The following is a 19,095-nucleotide window of genomic DNA, read 5'->3' as shown; positions in this document are numbered from 1 at the left end:
TTCTGCTAGTAATGAAGCTAAGAAACTAAACATCCAGTTGCTAGAGACCCAAAAATTGCTAGATTCGAAACAAAGCAGAGTAGAGTATCTGGAATTGAAATTGAATAATGTGAATAATGATAGGGAATGTCTAGATATTGAAGTTCGAATGTTACTTGCTCAGAGAAACATTTACTGTAATTTAGCAAAAAGACTTTATGCTAAATTGACTTCATTTCATCATTCGTCTGCCATAAGCAAAGAACAACATAGGAAATTGTTTCCTTTTCTTGTTTTCGAAAGAGAGAATGTTGATAGTTTGTCCTATGATTGTGAGAAAACCATAGCATAATTCGATAAAGTGCCTGATAATCGATTTGCTTATGGTATTGTTAAAATAGACGAATATTTGAATGCTGATGAACTTGTTGAGATAGTGAATGATACTTTGACCAAAAGTGAACAAATCAAAATTTGAAAAGTATCGATTAGTGAAATCAGTGAAATTTTGCTGATATCAATGATAAATCTGATAGTTTTAGTGAAATCAGTGAAATTGAGGAGGAGGAAAGTATCGATTATTCTCAGTTATCTGTCATTAATGTCACATCTAAGTCAAAAGGTAAAGAAATTTGTGATGATTCGATGGTTGGGGATGATACTGATAGACCATCTACTTCGAATGTTTGTGACCTTAATCATGTGAGTGTAAGAGACAGTCAAATGGATAGTAGTGATGATGAGAATGAAGAAGAAATGTCGAACAATTCTGAAACAGAGAAGAATGTTTCGAATGAAACATCCATTCCACGAGTTGTTGTTGACCAAGTGTTTGGAGACACTGAAAATTTCGACAAAGTCTTATCTGAAAAAGGTGCTCATTATTTGGAAACAAATATTGTTGTGTATCCAAATTTTAAGTGTTCAGATGATGTTGTATTTCCGAATCAAGTGTTTGTCACTACTGGAAATTTTGAAAACATCAAACCAGAGTTCAACAAAATGGTCGAAGAAGATAACAAGAAAACATCAGACGAAGGATTCTTTTCAAACCAAAGCACTGTCGAAAATAATCTAACAAAGAATTCATGTGTTTTTCAAAGACAAAAACCACAACGAAAATGGGACGAAAAACAAGAAAATACAAATGAGATTTTGAAACAAGAATCTAATGAAACAAATGAGAATGTCAAACTTAATTCACAAGAATTTAAGGATCTTGTTGAAAAATTTTCGAATGAAAAAGGAATTTCGAAAAGACAGGCATGAAAGAAATTTTTTTGGCAAACAGTGTCAAATGAAAAGCAATCAACAATACCAACCAAGAAAATGTCTGCAAATGGAGTGTCTAAATCAGTACCAACAAAGTTTTCAACTCGTTCGGATAAAAAGGAAAATCCCGCTCAAACAACTTCGTCTGATTATCAAAATAATTCAACGAAGTTTTCAAAATCAACATCTTCAAAGACTTTTCAAACAAATGTGCAACAAAAGAATTTTCATTCACAAAGCCAACAAAAGTTTTCAACTTCAAATTCATCTTTTCCAAAACCAACAAACGATCAAAACAGATTTTCTTCAAATAGAACAAATCAAAATTTTGCTAATGTTCGTCAATTTGAAAATGTTCGAAAATTTGAGAATGTTCGAAAATTTGACAATGTTCGAAATTTTGAAAATGTTCGAAAATTTGAAAACGTTCGAAAGTTTGCAGACAATCAAACACTATTGAATGATAAATTCAAAACATCTGCAAAGTTTATTCCATAAAAACCAAATTTTCCGAATCCATCGGCACACAAAGCCACTAAAGTTTCGTACACAAAAGGTTCATCTGGGGTGGAAACAATCAATCATTGGCTTGAGGAAAAAGGGAAAAAGTATCAATCGGGAAAGTTTTCTCAACATCAAATCAAGAAGGCCTATAAACAGTATTTGAATGATACTTCATCTGGAAGTTCATCCTCGAAAAAATCAAATACTCCAGTTCAAAAATGGCAACCAATCTCAATGGACAAAAAAATTGAGAAGCATAAGCAGAAAGTCAGTGAAAGTCCAAAACTATCGAAAAATTATGTTTCGATACCTTTAACTGTTGATGTTGACTTAATTGACACTTACAAAACCAAAGTTAGAAATTGGGCTTTAGGTTCTAAATTTCATTAACTTTTTCAAACTAATGACCAACGACCCAAACAACCTTGGTACCTAAATTCTTTTAATGTTTGTAGGTACTGTGTGACGAGCAATATGATGAAAAATGGTACATTGATAGTGGTTGCTCACATCACATGACTGGAAGGAAGGAGAATTTGCGTGATTTTAGAAGTTTGGATAATGCAGGAGTAGTGATGTTTTGAAATAATCACAAGTGTCAAGTTAAAGGTTATGGCAAAGTAACAAATGGACAATTTATAGTGAATCGTGTTGCTTATGTTGAAGGTCTTAAACATAATTTAATAAGTGTTTCACAACTTGTTGTGGGCACTGGAAATCATGTTGTGTTTAACGAAGAAGGAAGTATCATTTCTAAAGTTGAGACGAACGAAGTTTTGCTGAAATCAAAAAGATTTGGCGATATGTTCACTCTTGAAATCAAACCTATTGCTGGGAAGGCCTCGGTTTGTTTACTCTCGAAAGCTTCATCTGATGTTAGCTGGTTGTGGCATCGACGTTTATCACATTTAAACTTTCGAAATCTAAATAAGTTGGTAGTAGATGATCTTGTTCGAGGTTTACCTGTTCTAGTTTGACAATGATACTTTATGTGCAGCTTGCGAACAAGGAAAACAGCATCCTCAAGGACATCCAATTGTCATAGATTCGAAAATTGTTGAACCGCTGGAACTTCTTCATATTGACCTTTGTGGACCATCAACTGTTGAAACTCTCAACAAGAAACGGTACATTTTGGTTATTGTTGAAGATTTTTCACGATTTACTTGGGTGTATTTTCTTAGGTTAAAATCTGAAGTCGCTCAAACAATGATTGAATTTATCAAGAAATTTGAAACGAGTCTGAAAAAGAACGTTCGTAAAATCAAAAGTGATAGTGGTTCCGAGTTTAAAAACAACGTGCTTGATTCGTTCTTAATTGAGAAAGGAATTTCGCATAATTTCTCATATCCATATACACCACAACAAAATGGTGTGGTTGAAAGGAGGAATAGGTCTCTTGCGAAGCAGCAAAAACAATGTTGACATATGCGAATCTTCCTCAATATCTATGGGCAGAAGCAGTTTCGACAGCATGTTTTACTCAAAATCGATCCTTTATTCATCGTCGTTTCAATATAACTCCGTATGAAATCATAAATAACCGAAAACCAAATGTTAAATTCTTTCATGTGTTTGGTTGCATGTGTTTTATCATGAACCTCAAAGATAATCTTTCGAAATTTCAAGCTAAGGCTGATGAAGGAATATTGTTGGGATATTCAAATAATTCGGTTGCATACAGAGTGTTGAATAAGCGAACAAGAAAAGTTGAAGAAACGTTTAACCTCACTTTTGATGATTATTATGTGAAACAAGTTGAACAACATTTCGAACAAAAACCAATTCTTAATGAATCAAATGATGAGTCCGAAAGTTATAATTCATCTGATTTTGATGATGATTTAAATTTTGGTGTTCCAGATAGGGCTGCAGATGCTGAAGTCCATGCTGCAGATAATCAAACTCCTGAATCTTCGAAACATACTGATGATTCAACAATCACATCAGATATAACTGCTAATGGTGAAAGTATGCTAGATGCTCAAGTGGAGGGGGAGCACTTGAATATACCTTCAATTGTTGAAGGGGAGCATCCTTTCGAGGGGGAGAAGAGCAGTGTAAATGAAAGTTTCGAGGGGGAGCATCAGAATGACAATTATGTTGAGGGGGAGCATAATGATACTGAAACCATAAATCTTGATGAAAATGAGGAATTTCATGAACTAAATGATAATAATTCTGTTGCAGGATCCGAAAATGAAGAAATGTACGAAGATGCACCATTGGACTTTGATCCAGCATATCCACCATTAAAAAAATGGACAAGAAATCATCCAAAAGAACAAGTCATTGGGAATCCACAAGATGGAGTTTTGAGTAGAGCTCAAATTCGTGCAAAGAATGAGGTACATAATGCTCGTCAAGAATTTTGCATGTTTAATGTTTTCATTTCGAAAATAGAACCAAAGACAGTTAAGGTTGCAATGGAACACTCAGATTGGGTTGTAGCAATGCAATCTGAACTTGCTGAGTTCGATAGAAACAAGGTTTGGAGGTTAATTCCTAAACTTGAAAATGTTTCAATTGTCGGATTAAAATGGATTTTCAAAAACAAAACCGACAAGGATGGAAATATTGTTCGAAATAAAGCACGATTGGTTGTTAAAGGATATTCGCAACAAGAAGGTGTCGATTATGAAGAAACTTTTGCCCCTATCGCAAGACTCGAGGTTGTTCGAATATTTTTGGCTTATGCAGCTCACAAAGATTTTGATGTTTATCAAATGGATGTGAATTGTGTTTTTCTCAATGGTGAACTCGAAGAAACAGTTTATGTTGAACAACCTCCAGGTTTCATAAATGAAGAATATCCTGATCATGTTTATATTTTAGATAAAGCAGTATATGGGTTAAAACAAGCACCAAGAGCCTGGTATGCAACTCTTACCAGTTTCTTAAAACAATCTAAATTTAAAGAAGGATCAGTTGACCCCACATTATTTCGAAAGAAAGTTCAGAATAATCTAATGCTTGTTCAAATTTATGTCGATGATATTATTTTTGGCTCTACTGACCCTGCTTTGTCTAGTGAATTCGAATGTTTGATGAAAAGCCAATTCGAAATGAGCATGATGGGTAAAATGAATAATTTTCTTGGTTTAAACATTCATCAAAGCAGAGAATGAATTTTCATCAATCAAGAAAAATATACCAGGAATTTGATCGAAAAATTTGGAATGACAAATAACACGAAGTTAAGAGTACCAATGGCGGTTGGAACAAGGCTAACACCTTCGTTCAACAAACCTGCTGTTGACCTTACTTTATACAGGAGTATGATAGGTTCATTGCTTTATCTTACAACAAGTCTACTTGATATCATGTTTTCTATATGTAATTGTGCTAGGTATCAAGCAAATCCAAGAGAACTACACTTGACTGTAGTGAAAAATATTTTTCGTTATCTCAAGGGAACGATTTCGTTAGGATTGTGGTATCCTTCGAAATCAGGATTTTTCATTCAAGCTTTTTCGGATGCAGATCAGGTAGGATGTACACTTGATCGAAAAAGTACAAGTGGAGGATGTCAATTGTTAGATGGGAAGCTTGTAAGTTGGCAATCGAAAAAGCAAACTTGTGTTGCAATTTCTACTCCTGAAGCTGAGTATGTTGCAGTTGCTGCTTGCACTTCGCAAATCATATGGATCCAGAGTCAATTGCGTGACTATGTAATTAATATGAAAAAAATTCCATTGTATTGTGATTCACAAAGTGCTATAAGAATTTTTCATAATCCAGTACAACATTTGAAAACCAAACATATTACACTTCGTTATCATTTCATTAAAGATCATGTGGAAGACGTCAATATTGAAGTTCATTTTGTAAAAACAACTGATCAGCTTGCTGATATTTTTACAAAAGTATTGGACGAAAAATCATTTGTTAGAATTTTGACAGGATTGGGAATGATTGAAGCAAGTTCGGTTCCAGGACTACTTTCGAAAGAATAACAAAGAAAGAAGATAAAAAAGTGTTGATTCAGAGGCATTATTGAATGGTTCAGAGGCGTATAGTATTAACCATTCAGAGGTTAATGTTCATATTCAGCGCTTCGATACGCTTCGTTTTCGACATTTGGGAGATAAAATTTTCGTTAGTTTGGTACATTCTTAGGTTTTCGTTTATTTTTTTAATTTCGAAAAATTGGAAAAACCAAAAATATTTTCGTTTATTTGTATTCTTTTCGAAAAATCAAAAATACCAAAAAGATTTTCTTTTGTTATTTGTTTTAATTTTCGAAAAACTTAAAAACACAAAGTATTTTATTTCTTTTCAAAAACATAAAAGACCAAAAAGATTTTTGTTATTTTGTATTTTGTATTTTCTTTCTTAGTGAAGATTCCAAGGAAGTTTTACAAGGGTCATGCTTGCGTTTCTAGGGTAAGGTAAATTTTTGACACTTTGTACTAGTTAGAATGTCCCTAGAAGCATGCTGCAGCATGTCGACGCAAGCCTCCATTGACTCAATGTGTGATTTTGAAAGCCTTAATGAAAATTTTCATTACGAAAATTTCTTCCCAATCAGGCTTGCATTCACATTAGTCTACTGAGCTACCTAACTCTTCTCACATGAGTTAAGAGTTTTCTGTTTGGTCCAAGCATAACAGAGGTACAATTGAATTCGTGAAACAACCTTTTTCATCTCAAACTTCTAGCACATTTCACACACAATGACGTATGTCCAAGAGGTCATTGATCAAACCAATCATGACTTAGACATATCAAAACTCTGTGTTTATAATCTTGATTCATGAGGCCGTGATGAAAGTGAAACCCAATTTTCTAACTTTTTAAGGAATTTACGGGGAACTATGTTCCCGATTTTTACGAAACATTTGTTTCAGTACCAAAATTTTGATGCTCCAAATCATATTCTTTCGTTATGAGTGGTCTTGATCAAATGTTCAAAGCCCATGACATTTGTTACCCAACAGGATCCAGCTGAATATATATATATATATATATATATATATATATATATATATATATATATATATATATATATATATATATATATATATATATATATATATATATATATATATTAATATGACTTTCGTGGGAGTATCAATTCTTTCAATTATCATTTTCAAATTAATCCAAAGCATACTTGTCACTGACTACACTGGTCACACAAGTAATTTCTGTTACAATTACTCACCTTATGTTTAGGTTGATATGTAACGAAATTTTTAAGCCACCCACGAAGCGTTGAAAAAGAAGCCCTTCGATACTTCTTGATAAGTATTCAATTATAATTCACGGGAAACCACACAAGCTGTTGATTATCTTTCTTGATAATTAACGAAGTAACCTGTCGAAATTTTAATTTTTGACTTCACATATTCCAAATTTTCGTTAGTTTGCTTCTTATCTTATTCTATTGGCTCACTGCACTCACGAAATCCTTGAGGTTATGAGTATTACCAACTCAGACTAATGATTTCGACAGTCTGGCATATGACTTCGTCTCTAATCCCAAAGACGAAAGAGCCATACCTCCATGCCGAAGGTTTTCGATCTTATCCACTTGGTACTCACGAACAGTTTGATGTGACGGTTTGGCAACGTGGTCCGACTTTCAAGGCACTTTATCTGACATGGTGCACATTACATCTAATGGTGCGAGATTCAAGGACAGACGTTGCTTACTCTTTAAAGTAACTGTTTGGAAGTCTATTGGGGATACATATAAAAGGAAGTTATCATCTCCTTTTATAATTACGCGTTCAAATTCTTAGTGGATCAAAAAGCCCTAAATTTCTCTGTTCTTCATGAATTTCTCAAAACCCTAATCAATGGCTGCTGCTCCAACCGATACTACTGACGAAATTGCATCTCAACCACTTATGAGGATTCAAAGCACCAACTATCAGGTTGACGGAGATGTGTCAATGTATCATAAAGAACTCAAGATGCTGATTGTTGCTCTTCAACATTCAGGTCTCGCAATTGCGATGTTCAATGCTTTTGAAGTCCCGTTGCCATGGTTATCAATGGCTGGTTCCACTGCTTCTTACAGCAAAGCCACTGATGTAATCACATTCAATCTGGTGAATGAAAAGCAAATTCGACTCACAAAGAAGTTGTTTACTCAAATCTTGGTGATTCCAAATTCACCTCCATTCTTTAAACCTACTAGTGATCAAGTTATGTTCATGTTTAACGAGATGGGTCATCAGCCACCACTCGTTAAGATCAGTGATTTCAAGAAGTCTGGTTTTCCTTGCATATGGAATTTTTTGTTCGGGATATACCTTTATTGCTTAACTGGGCGAAGTGTAGGGCTTCACAAGGGGAGAATGGAAGTCTATTCTATGGTAGCAGGGTTGTACTATGATCTCAATGTTGTTTATGCTACTCAGATTTGTAAAGCGTTTATCAAGAGCCTGGAAAACACGAATGTGGTAAAAGGAATTTCGTGTGCACGTTACTGGAGTTTAATTCTTCAGTATGTATATGAGAAAGAAGGTATTCCAGTTCCTGCTGATGAGGCTAAGGCAGAATTCACGAAGTATCAGTTTCCAAAGACTGTTGCAGATGATTCAGAAGTATTCCCAAATGTTTCTCGAATTCCTGATCGGATGTTGAAGAAAGTTGATCCAACAAATTCAGTATTGGTGGCATACTTGCAACATGTTAATCCTTCAGTCGAAACTGGGATTTTTCTAAAAATAAGTGGTGAAGGTTCTTCGAAGAAGTCAAAGAAGTCAAAGAAGGGGGATGATAATGTTGTTCACGAAAGCCCCAAGAAACAAGCTAAGTCTACGTCTCCTAAAAAGATTGCAAACGAAACTGAGAAGCCTAAGGAGAAGGTTGTTCCCGACTCTTCGAGGGAATTGATCCCTTCGAAATATGGTGCGTTCAAAAGAGTAAGGAATTTCTCTTTTAAGAAACGAACTTCATCAGAAGATCAATCTCCAACTATTCACAAACCTCAGCTTAACAGAAAAGGAGTGAAAGTTCGTGAGATTCTTGCACCAGTCTCACCATCATCCAAGAAGCGAAGACCTGAGGATATGGCGAAGCACATCAACAAGAAGAGAAAGAAACGAAAGCTGGTGGTTCAAGATGAGTCCTCAGATAGTGAGATCGTCCCAGAATCACCTTTGGGTTCGAATTCCCTAAAAATCTCACAACCACAAATTCTCACAAATGTTTCATTGCCATCAACAACAGTTCCACTGGAAATTGTTGTACCCAAATCAGTTCCTGAGAAGGTTCCAATTTCTCCCATTTTTGCAAACGTATCTGATACGGGTGCACATGTTGTGGTGAATGTTGATCCTTCATTTCAAGGTATTCCTACTACATCTTCTTCTGCACCTATTTCAAGTACTTTTGTTTCACTTCCACCTTTTCTTAAACCCATTTCCACTACCACTACTTCACCAACGTTTGATCAAGTATTACACCAACCCTTCACTACACTTTTCCCATCACAATCCACCGATCCACCAAAACCAAATTCCGATGATGAAACAGATGGAGGAGGTTTCAGAGGAACGTTTGATGATCTTCATTTTGATTCTGAAGAAGAGGATATACCAGATCACATGTTGATGTCTGGTAAGCAGTTTAAAATTCTGAACAGGAAGCTTAACTCTATTCTCCGGTCACAAGCTGATTCTGGTGTAAAAAATTCGGTGTCAGGAATAGAGGTTGATGTTATGTTGAAGGCAATGGAGCTTCGACTGTAGAAGCAATTGGATGTTATGGATAAAAGTAACGAATTGAGGTCAAAGCTCAGACTGATTCGTTTAATTATGCACTTAAAGATCTTCGTTTGACAGCAAAAGAACGACATGTTCTTTTTGTTAAAGATGTCAAGACAGTACGAGAAGATGTCAATCGAAAACTTGAAGAGCTGAAGGTTGATGTATCCAAAGAGCTGAATAATCTGAATTCCAATTGTTCGACAATCAATTCGAATGTTGAAACTATAGAGGCTGCAGTCAGAACGATTGTTGAATGGTATCAAGCTTTAACTCCCAAGTTTGATGCAAAGGATACATCAGATGCTAAATTTTTTGACAAGATGGGTGTTTTGCTTGGTGAACTGAAAGAGTTAGTTTCGAAACAGGCTCCAACTTCGTTTTTAACTCCTGAGTTTTTAACTCAGAAGTTACACAGTTTGGATCAAGCAATTCAGAAAGCTGTTGTTCCCATTTCGATTTTTGCAAACATGTGACCTACTGGTGCCCCACCTATTGTTACAGGGGTGCAAGGGGGAGAAAAAGAGAAGAACTCTCAAGGAGGTAAACCTTCGAAGATTTTGAATGAAGGCAAAAACAAGTCGACAACAGTCAAAAAAGTGATACCTACTCAAGTTCCAACAACGGTAGTATCAACTCAAATCGTCACTCCAATTGTTCCGAAAGTCAATACAACTCAAGCCATCAAAACCACAACAAAGCCAATAGTAAAAGGGATTGTGTTTGGTTCAACAACTAAAGGAAGGAGTTCAAGTTCGTCAAAGCCAAAGGTTTCTGAAGCTGATAGAGATAAAGGGAAAGTGATTGTGATTGAAAAATCAAAAGAAGAGAAGAAGGCTGAGATAGAAGCTGAAATGGAGAAACAAAGACATATTCAAAGCATTATGAGGCTTTGTGAGAATGATCCACCTGGTATGGATAAGGGAGATCTAAAGAAGTTTCATAGTTACGAAAACATTAAAGCCAGAGTGTCATACAATCAAATGTATGCATTCGAGAAGAAACCACGAAGGAGTTATTCTATCAAAAATTCTGATATGAATCAACTCGACTTTCCTGTTAACGAAATGATGTTTATTATTGATTAGTATTAGGTGTTAGAGAAGTTCAAGAACGAATATGACTTTCTTCATATGAAACTTAGGTTTCATGCTGTTGTGGGAAAGGAACAAGAAGAAGTGTGGTCACTCATCAACATCAAAAGGGTGTTGAGTATTACAAAAGATGTAATGTTTGAGAACATGATACAGAATTTTCGTTATCATATTGTTAGAGCAAACAATGTTACATGTGATTTCTCGATAGCAGATTTCCCTCTCATGAACTTGAATGATCTTATTCAAGTTGCATTAATTCTGAAAGAAATGGATGCTTCTCAACTTCAAGGAACTGATAAGGAAATTTTGAGACTAGGTCTTGGTCATATCAAAATTTTCATAGACAATTATTATGATTGTCTAGCCTTGACTGATGTTGAATTGTCAACGGCTCTTGGGAAGGAAGTGAAAGTGGCTATGGAATTGTCAAAGACTCAAGCTGAACTGAAGAAATATGCTGATGGGGAGATATGCTTAAAGCCTTTTGGATTGGTCTTTGTTGGAAAAGACAAGAATGGCAAAGCAAAGAGGTTTTTATTCCAGTCTTCAGAGATAGAAAGATATACTACTTCGCAATATACGAACTTCATTGTTAGTATGAATAATTGCAAGAAGAATAATGATGGAGATAAAGTTGAGTTAAGGAAGGTGATGACATGGTACTCGGAGATACGAATGATGATGCATTTTGCTGCACAGATTCTCACGAATTCAGAAGTTCGACATGATTACAAAGGGGGAGATTGTAGAGTCGAAATATCTTGTAATATGTCGAAGTCTGTATATTTGTCAATTTCGTATGTTTTCTATGTATTTGCTAAGGTGTCTTTTTTAACGAAGCGTAATGTCTAGCCTTAGTATTTTTTGTACTTTCAGACTCCTATAAATAGGAGCTGAACATAGAGTTGATAGTAGAGTTTTCCCATGTTTACTATCAGTTTTGTACTCTTGTTCTCTGAAAGTAATATGAGCTAAACCAGACCTTATTTACTTCTCGTGTTCATCATTTACTCTGATTTGATTCTCATACTCGATTAAACGCAACTACACAATCTCTTACTATGCTGTCAACAGGTGACATTTTAAAGTCAACCTTCTGACATCATGCCAATCAGTAATATTACTAATTCATCCTTATTCTCTTGGTAACTATAATACCAAGATTACCATACATACACTTATACACATACATATATTTTCAATTCCTGTGGTATCTCCAATCCGAGACTACCACCAAATCGTTTCATGTCCCAATAGTATCCCCAATCCAGGATAACTTTCATGTCATATATGTCACATTCCAGTGGTATCCCTAATCCAAGATAACCATTTTTTCATACCTATCACATTCTAGTGGCGTTTCCAATCCAGGATATCCACTAGATCGTACCTGTACAAATGACATCTCCAAACCAAGATAACCACCAATTCATACCCATACCAGTGGTATCTCCAAACCAAGATAACCACCAAATCATACCTATACCAATGGTATCTCCAAACCAAGATAACCACCAAATCATACCTGTACCAGTGGTATCTCCAAACCAAGATAACCACCAAATCATACATGTACTAGTGGTATCTCCAAACCAAGATAACCACTAAATCATACATGTACTAGTGGTACCTCCAATCCGAGATAACCACCAAATCATACCTATACTAGTGGTATCTCCAATCCGATATAACCACCAAATCATACCTGTACTAGTGGTATCTCTAATCCGAGATAACCACCAAATCAAAAATATGTATGTATGTGTATGTATTTCCATTTCTGTGGTATCTCCAATCCGAGATAACAATATAACTCCTTTCAATTCATATGATAACTCTTATGTCGAAGTTATCCTTACATTTATTTCCATATTTTTCTCAGGATACTTCAAACACCAACACTTTCATGTCATTTCCACTTTATGACAAATATATGAATTCAAATTTTTTAAGTATAACAAAGTTCACTAATATTTACTACTCATCTCAAAAATATTACTACCTCCAAAATTCATATCTGAAGTATCAGTTTCTTCTACCGGGTTCATATCCCGAAAATATTTCTCCTCACGTCTCCCAAATTTATCATGAGTAATATTAAGTATCCTGCTTTCAATACATAGCACACTTTTAACTTCATAAATTTCCAGCCACATTGTGGCTTTAATCTCGTATCCCAAACACGGTCAATAACTATTAGCTCACACAGTTGAAAGATAGATACTAAACATCAATCAACCGTACATAGTAATCGCATGGCCTGTCTTCCAAAACCATTCATTTCGCTGAAAACCATCCATAGACAAAATTTAATCCTTACATTGTGATCCATCTATAATCACGTTGTGACCGTGATCATTCTCCACTTTGTGACTCTCGTGTCCTGGTCTTACATCTGCCACGTCGTGACCTTACCTTCCTCACGTCGTGATCTACATTCCTTACGTCGTGAACTACATAATTGAATTATAGTAGTGTACTTAATGCTCACGTCATGATAACACTGTGCTCACGTCGTGAGATCAAAGTATGTTGCTATTCTTCATTTCAACTATATCACACATCATAATCGCTGCACCAGATACTTCAAATCGTCACGCCTCACCTCCCGTTGTAGTCCTCGCAACCGTATACCATAACATACCATGTACACCATGTCGTCTGCTGCAATACCGCTCATCTTCTCATACACGATATCATCCAATCTCCAGCCTCCCAATGGCGATCGATTTTAATTGATAGGGAAAAAGGTCCCGACAATTACAAATCGATATTTTGCGAAAATTATAACAATTCAAACAATTTTATTACTAATATCTCACCATATAATTTAATTTAAATCGCATCACGAATCGAAACACCCACTACGTCGTGAATATCACAGATACAATATCGTGTATCAAAATTCTTACCGCAATATGCGTATATATCGTATATATAATTGTTCCAAGTTATTTCTACCAGGCATAATCAAATAACATCTTCCACCTTACAGTTTAAGTTTAGGTATTTACTATAAGCACCTAATTCACTTAAACCACAGCACTGATACCATCTTGTAACGTCCAGATTTTTCACAGTAGGTATACCCCAAAATACATTCCATAATTATAAAATTTTACAAAACATTTTGGTATACACTGACATACTGGAGCACAAGAAGCTATCACAAGGATCGTGCTGGCAGCAAGCACAGGATCGAGTGGGGCGCTACAATCTTCAACCTACAAAACATTTACAAACAAACAACATAAGTCTCACGGCTTAGTGAATAACAACTACAATAACATAAACACATCATCCAAATAACAATTAATCCATCAGGCAGATATATATTCACAATATCTCCTAAGAGATCTAACATAAATGTTTTTGTACAATATTCCCATGCTTAGTAAAGTACTAAGCCCAAACCTGTCAAATGATACTATCTCCAATCCGAGATAAATATAAGCCAATATATATATCAATATGTTATCTCCAATCTGAGATAAATATCAACCAATAAATAAATATTTCATTATAACAAATTTAACTAATCAAGTACCATATCTCCAATCCGAGATAACATATTTAAATAATTATACCATCCTAAGGTAGCATATAATGTCATAATAATCACCAATACACATATACCAAAATATGCATGTACCAACAACAACGGATATTAGAGTAGTGTTACTCGCCTGATCACTTGGTTGACACACTACTTCGGTCCTTGACCTATACAGCTTTCCCGTCCGTCACAAACTGGTACCTCCGCAAGCCCCGTATCTCCCGTATATCCGCACAAATCACTTTATACGATCTCTCGCAAGCGAATCCCGACAGCGCTTCGCTTACATGCACCAGAACCTCCCAAATGACACTAAAAAAACTCGTTTTTATATTCTACAAGCTCTCACGTCGTGAGCATTATTAGCTCACGTCGTGAGCAGTGTCCAGACATGGTCCTGCCATGCGTCGCACTCTCCCGCAACGTGTCTCGTCGATTCATCGCATCTCACGTCGTGAGAATCACTTGCTCACATCGTGACAGTCAAATGTCACGTGGTGACAATCATGATTCACGTTGTGGTGGTAAAAGTTTGACCTTTTACTTGACTTTCGTTGACTTTCTCATAATAGCATCCTACTTTCATCTCAACTTTAAATAGCCATAACTTTCTCATACTGACCCCGTTTCTAGCAAACTTTATATCTACGGAATCGTCATCACACGAACTACAATATTCTTCATTAATATTTTAATTATTAACATTTCTAAAAATTAACACTTTCTAGGGTTTATCTCACATATCCCTTTCATAATATCTATATTTCATAAAATAACACCTGTTACGAAAAATCGGGTGTTACAATTGGAAACCAAGCTTAAGAGCTAGAATTGCCGAAAGAACTAGATGGTATTCATAACACTTTCCATGTGTGTTATTTGAGGAAGTTCACGGGAGACGTTCCCGATATAATTCCAATTTCAGAGTTAAGAATGGATGAAAATAAAAGGCTAATTGAAGAGCCTGAAGCAATTATTGACCGTAAGACTAAGAAGTTGCAACACAAGATGGTCGACTTAGTGCTTGTGCGATGGAAGCATACGAATGGGCAGAACCTCACCTGGGTAACAGAGAGTGACATGATGAGTCGCTATCCACATTTGTTTGCTGATGCATGATTCCGGGACGGAATCATCCTAAGGAAGAGAGAATTGTAACGCCCGTATTTCTAGGCTAAGCATTAGTATAATGGTGTAATAGTTAGGGTCAACAATTATAACCTACTTTGAAGTAATAAAGATAAATTATTAGAAAATTATGTGAATTATCTGATTTTATGTGCATTATACTTATTTCTAAGATATAATAAGTTAAGAATAAAAATAAGGGTCAAAAATAAAATAATAGATAGACCCAATTGTTGGGTTTTTAATCTAAAATCCGGTTTCACAACCGGCAAAATTGACAACCGGAGCTTTAAAAATGTTGAATAAAACTAAAACTATTTTACCCACCAAGGATCATTTTGCAAGAGTTAGAAAGATTAAAACAACCATAGAAGAAAAAACATAGCAACCTTTGAAGACTTTGATCCTTATAGGAGGTTGGAAGTTGATGAAGTGTGGCATGAAACTCTAAAGCAAGAGTTCTCTACAAGTAGCCACCAAGCAAGAGTAGAACCATCAAAACATGCTAGTATTCACTTGTAATTTGTTGTTCATAAGCCTTTGAAATATATACCAAATATATCTTCAAAGGTGAAGCAACAAAGGGACTTTTTCTAGCATCAAAATGCAAGAGAATGGAGGAGAATAAGAGGGCATAAATCTCGAAATTTTGGCAGCCCCATAGAGCACTTGTTGATCTCGGTTTTAAGGCCAAAAGAAGAAAAAGAAGAAGCTTGCAAGAAGTCCTTTTTAATGCCTCCATTCCCTTCCATACATATGGCCAAAAGTGAGGGGAGACCATAAAGTAAAATAGGGACGACTTTGTCCCAAGCATGGCAAAAGAAGACTATGCTTGGTCTCCTTACAATTTTCAAAAAGAGGCATGTCCAAAAAAAGACAAAAGTTGTCTCATGGCTAGTTTTTATACACATAATTGTTATCTTTATAAAAATCAAGTATTTTTATAAAGAATTCCCAACATATATATATATATATATATATATATATATATATATATATATATATATATATATATATATATATATATATAACTACTCATATATAAATATCTTCTTTTATATAAAACAATCTTTTATATAAATTGTAACTAGCTTATTAAGATATAAATATGAATATATAAATATCTTATTTTATATAAAACTATATTTTATATAAATTGAACTAGTTTATTAAGATATAAAATAACTTATAAATAATCATACTTTATGATATATTTCATAAGTTGTTATTTCTCCAATAAATATTATTTCCACAAATAATAAATTCTCAATTAGTAAAATATTATTTCCATGAAATAATAATCTTCCTATTAAATACAAGTGTTGATATATTTATTAATAATCAAATTATACTAATAAATAATCAATTGACGGTAACTTGCTATATGGTGTGACCCTATAGCAACATATATTATTAGCAATATCATTCTGTAATGACTCTTGGACATACTAGACCTTTCACCAATATCCATGAAGAAAGTTGTAGTGGTCGTGACAAGGATTCCTGAGATATAAAGAATGTAGAAATCCGAGTTATAACGAATAAGTTATGACCTATCGAAGTTTCGCGACAAAACCGACACGACACCGAAAATCGTAAAAAGTGTGTTTAAGATAAAGTACTTTTTAGCCTTAGTGATCTTTAAAAAATTTGTAGAGTACGTCTCCACCTACGCGTGGATATAAAGAACGTCAAAAACGGAGTTCGTATGCAAAAGTTATGACTTCGAAAGATATAGCAGTCTAAGAGCATGACACGTGGCAGAAACCCTAATCAGCCATGCTCCACGACGTGGACATAAGATTCACAACGTGAATGTGATCTAGGACACTTCTAAAGGCTAGAATACAGATGGAAAGTCTACGGGAGTGATGTGTTAAGATTGCACGACGTGGACATAAAGGTCACGACGTGAAGTCAGTATTTTGACACCTTCCTAAGCTAGGACCCAAATGGCAAGTCTACGAGGTGATGCAACTATGTTACACGACGTGGACTTATAAGGCCACGAATTAGACATGTTTTGAGCAACCTATAAATAGCAAGTTTAACCCTTGCTCTCCTTACACCAAATTCTTACCTCTCTATCTCGTTTGCTGAATGCATTCCGCGTCCCGAGCCCGACGATCAGGAACTGCTGACCGTATCTAGTTAGATTCTATCAACTCACGCTACTAAGGTCAATGCATAGTTACTTTCATCTTACACATAGATATGAAGTATTTTATATAACTTATAAATAATCATACTTTATGATATATTTCATAAGTTGTTATTTCTCCAATAAATATTATTTCCACAAATAATAAATTCTCAATTAGTAAAATATTATTTCCATGAAATAATAATCTTCCAATTAAATACAAGTTTTGATATATTTATTAATAATCAAATTATACTAATAAATAATCAATTGACGGTAACTTGCTATATGGTGTGACCCTATAGAATCATATATTATTAGCAATATTATTTTGTAATGACTCTTGGGCATACTAGATCTTTCAATCTCCCACTTGCACAAGACTCATCATAGATTGATATAGACAGTGGTGAACGTCTAGCAACAATTCACTGCCCCCAATAACATATGACGAAGAATGCCATTCATCAACATTCAATTCCCAAAAGCTCTAAGCTCCAATTGATGTATTAAGGTAAGTTTATCAATTATCCCTTTGTTACAGACATCCTGTTGAAACATGAGCCTTGGATCGCAATCAATCTCATTTGTAATTCAACTTTGGGTAAAGCGCGTTAGATGTCTAACTCTCAACGAATAAGAGGAACAAATCCCATCTTGACTACATAAGCCTCTTGCATAGTTTACACCATACCCGAATATGAGTTTTATAACTGCCCGGTCAAGGAAAAACATTTGGTCATATCAAAGCATAGTACTTCCTATACTTAAGTCTCACTATGTATCTCAGGTGTTAAGGATACAAAGATAGTACCTTTTAATCAAGTGTCACTCACGACTGCGATCTATGAGTTGATCTTGATGCGGGTCTGTTCAGTACCTATGAAACTTGGTTACAACTTCTTGCGTACTTTCATCTGGTGAGAGTCAACCAATCCATTTCATATTAGTCTTACTTCATAATTGCTCCCACAATCATGACCGACTATGAACCTTTAGAATAATAAGATTATTCATGGATTAAACATGTTAATATATAACACAACAAGTATTAATGTAATGATGATATCCCAGTATATCAAAACATTCTTTAATAGTTGTTGTTACAATGTTCCAATATCCAAATACTAAATTCAAATCAAAATCCCATTACAAGAATAATAAAAGTGTTATGGATGAAATGTGACAACTCATACTTAGCTTAAAAGGAAAGACTTTATTAATGAGTTCGGCTAAATTTAATTTGTGTGAGTTCTGCGAATACAATCATCTCTATATTTGACATTACTCTAAGTATAGTAAAATATTTTGGAGAATATAATTGGTGCTCTTATGTGACATAGAGTTTCGTAGCTTGATTAAGTACACTCTATTACTCACAAAAGATTTCTAGGTTATCCCTGGATGGAAGGATTCAACCTAGTTTTTCAATGATCTAGTTCATCCAATTATATTTGATTTCAACTTCTGAAAAGTAGTGTATTCTTATTTAGTAGATAGAGCTATTTTGTTTTTTTCTTGGATCTCATTCCAACTAAACTTACTCTTCATTCCATAATGAAGTCATAATCCAATTATAATTCATAATTATCAATATTTATTAGAAATCAAAATCATATGTAGCTATTTACATTAAGATTTTATTCTAAACTAATTATCTTATATACATTCTCTTAGCTTTTCTTAAGTACTCTT

Source organism: Lactuca virosa, chromosome 8 (genome assembly GCF_052849685.1).
Source record: "Lactuca virosa cultivar CGN04683 chromosome 8, Lactuca_virosa_CGN04683_v6, whole genome shotgun sequence".
Lineage (NCBI taxonomy): Eukaryota > Viridiplantae > Streptophyta > Magnoliopsida > Asterales > Asteraceae > Lactuca > Lactuca virosa.
This window is presented reverse-complemented; position numbering follows the sequence as displayed.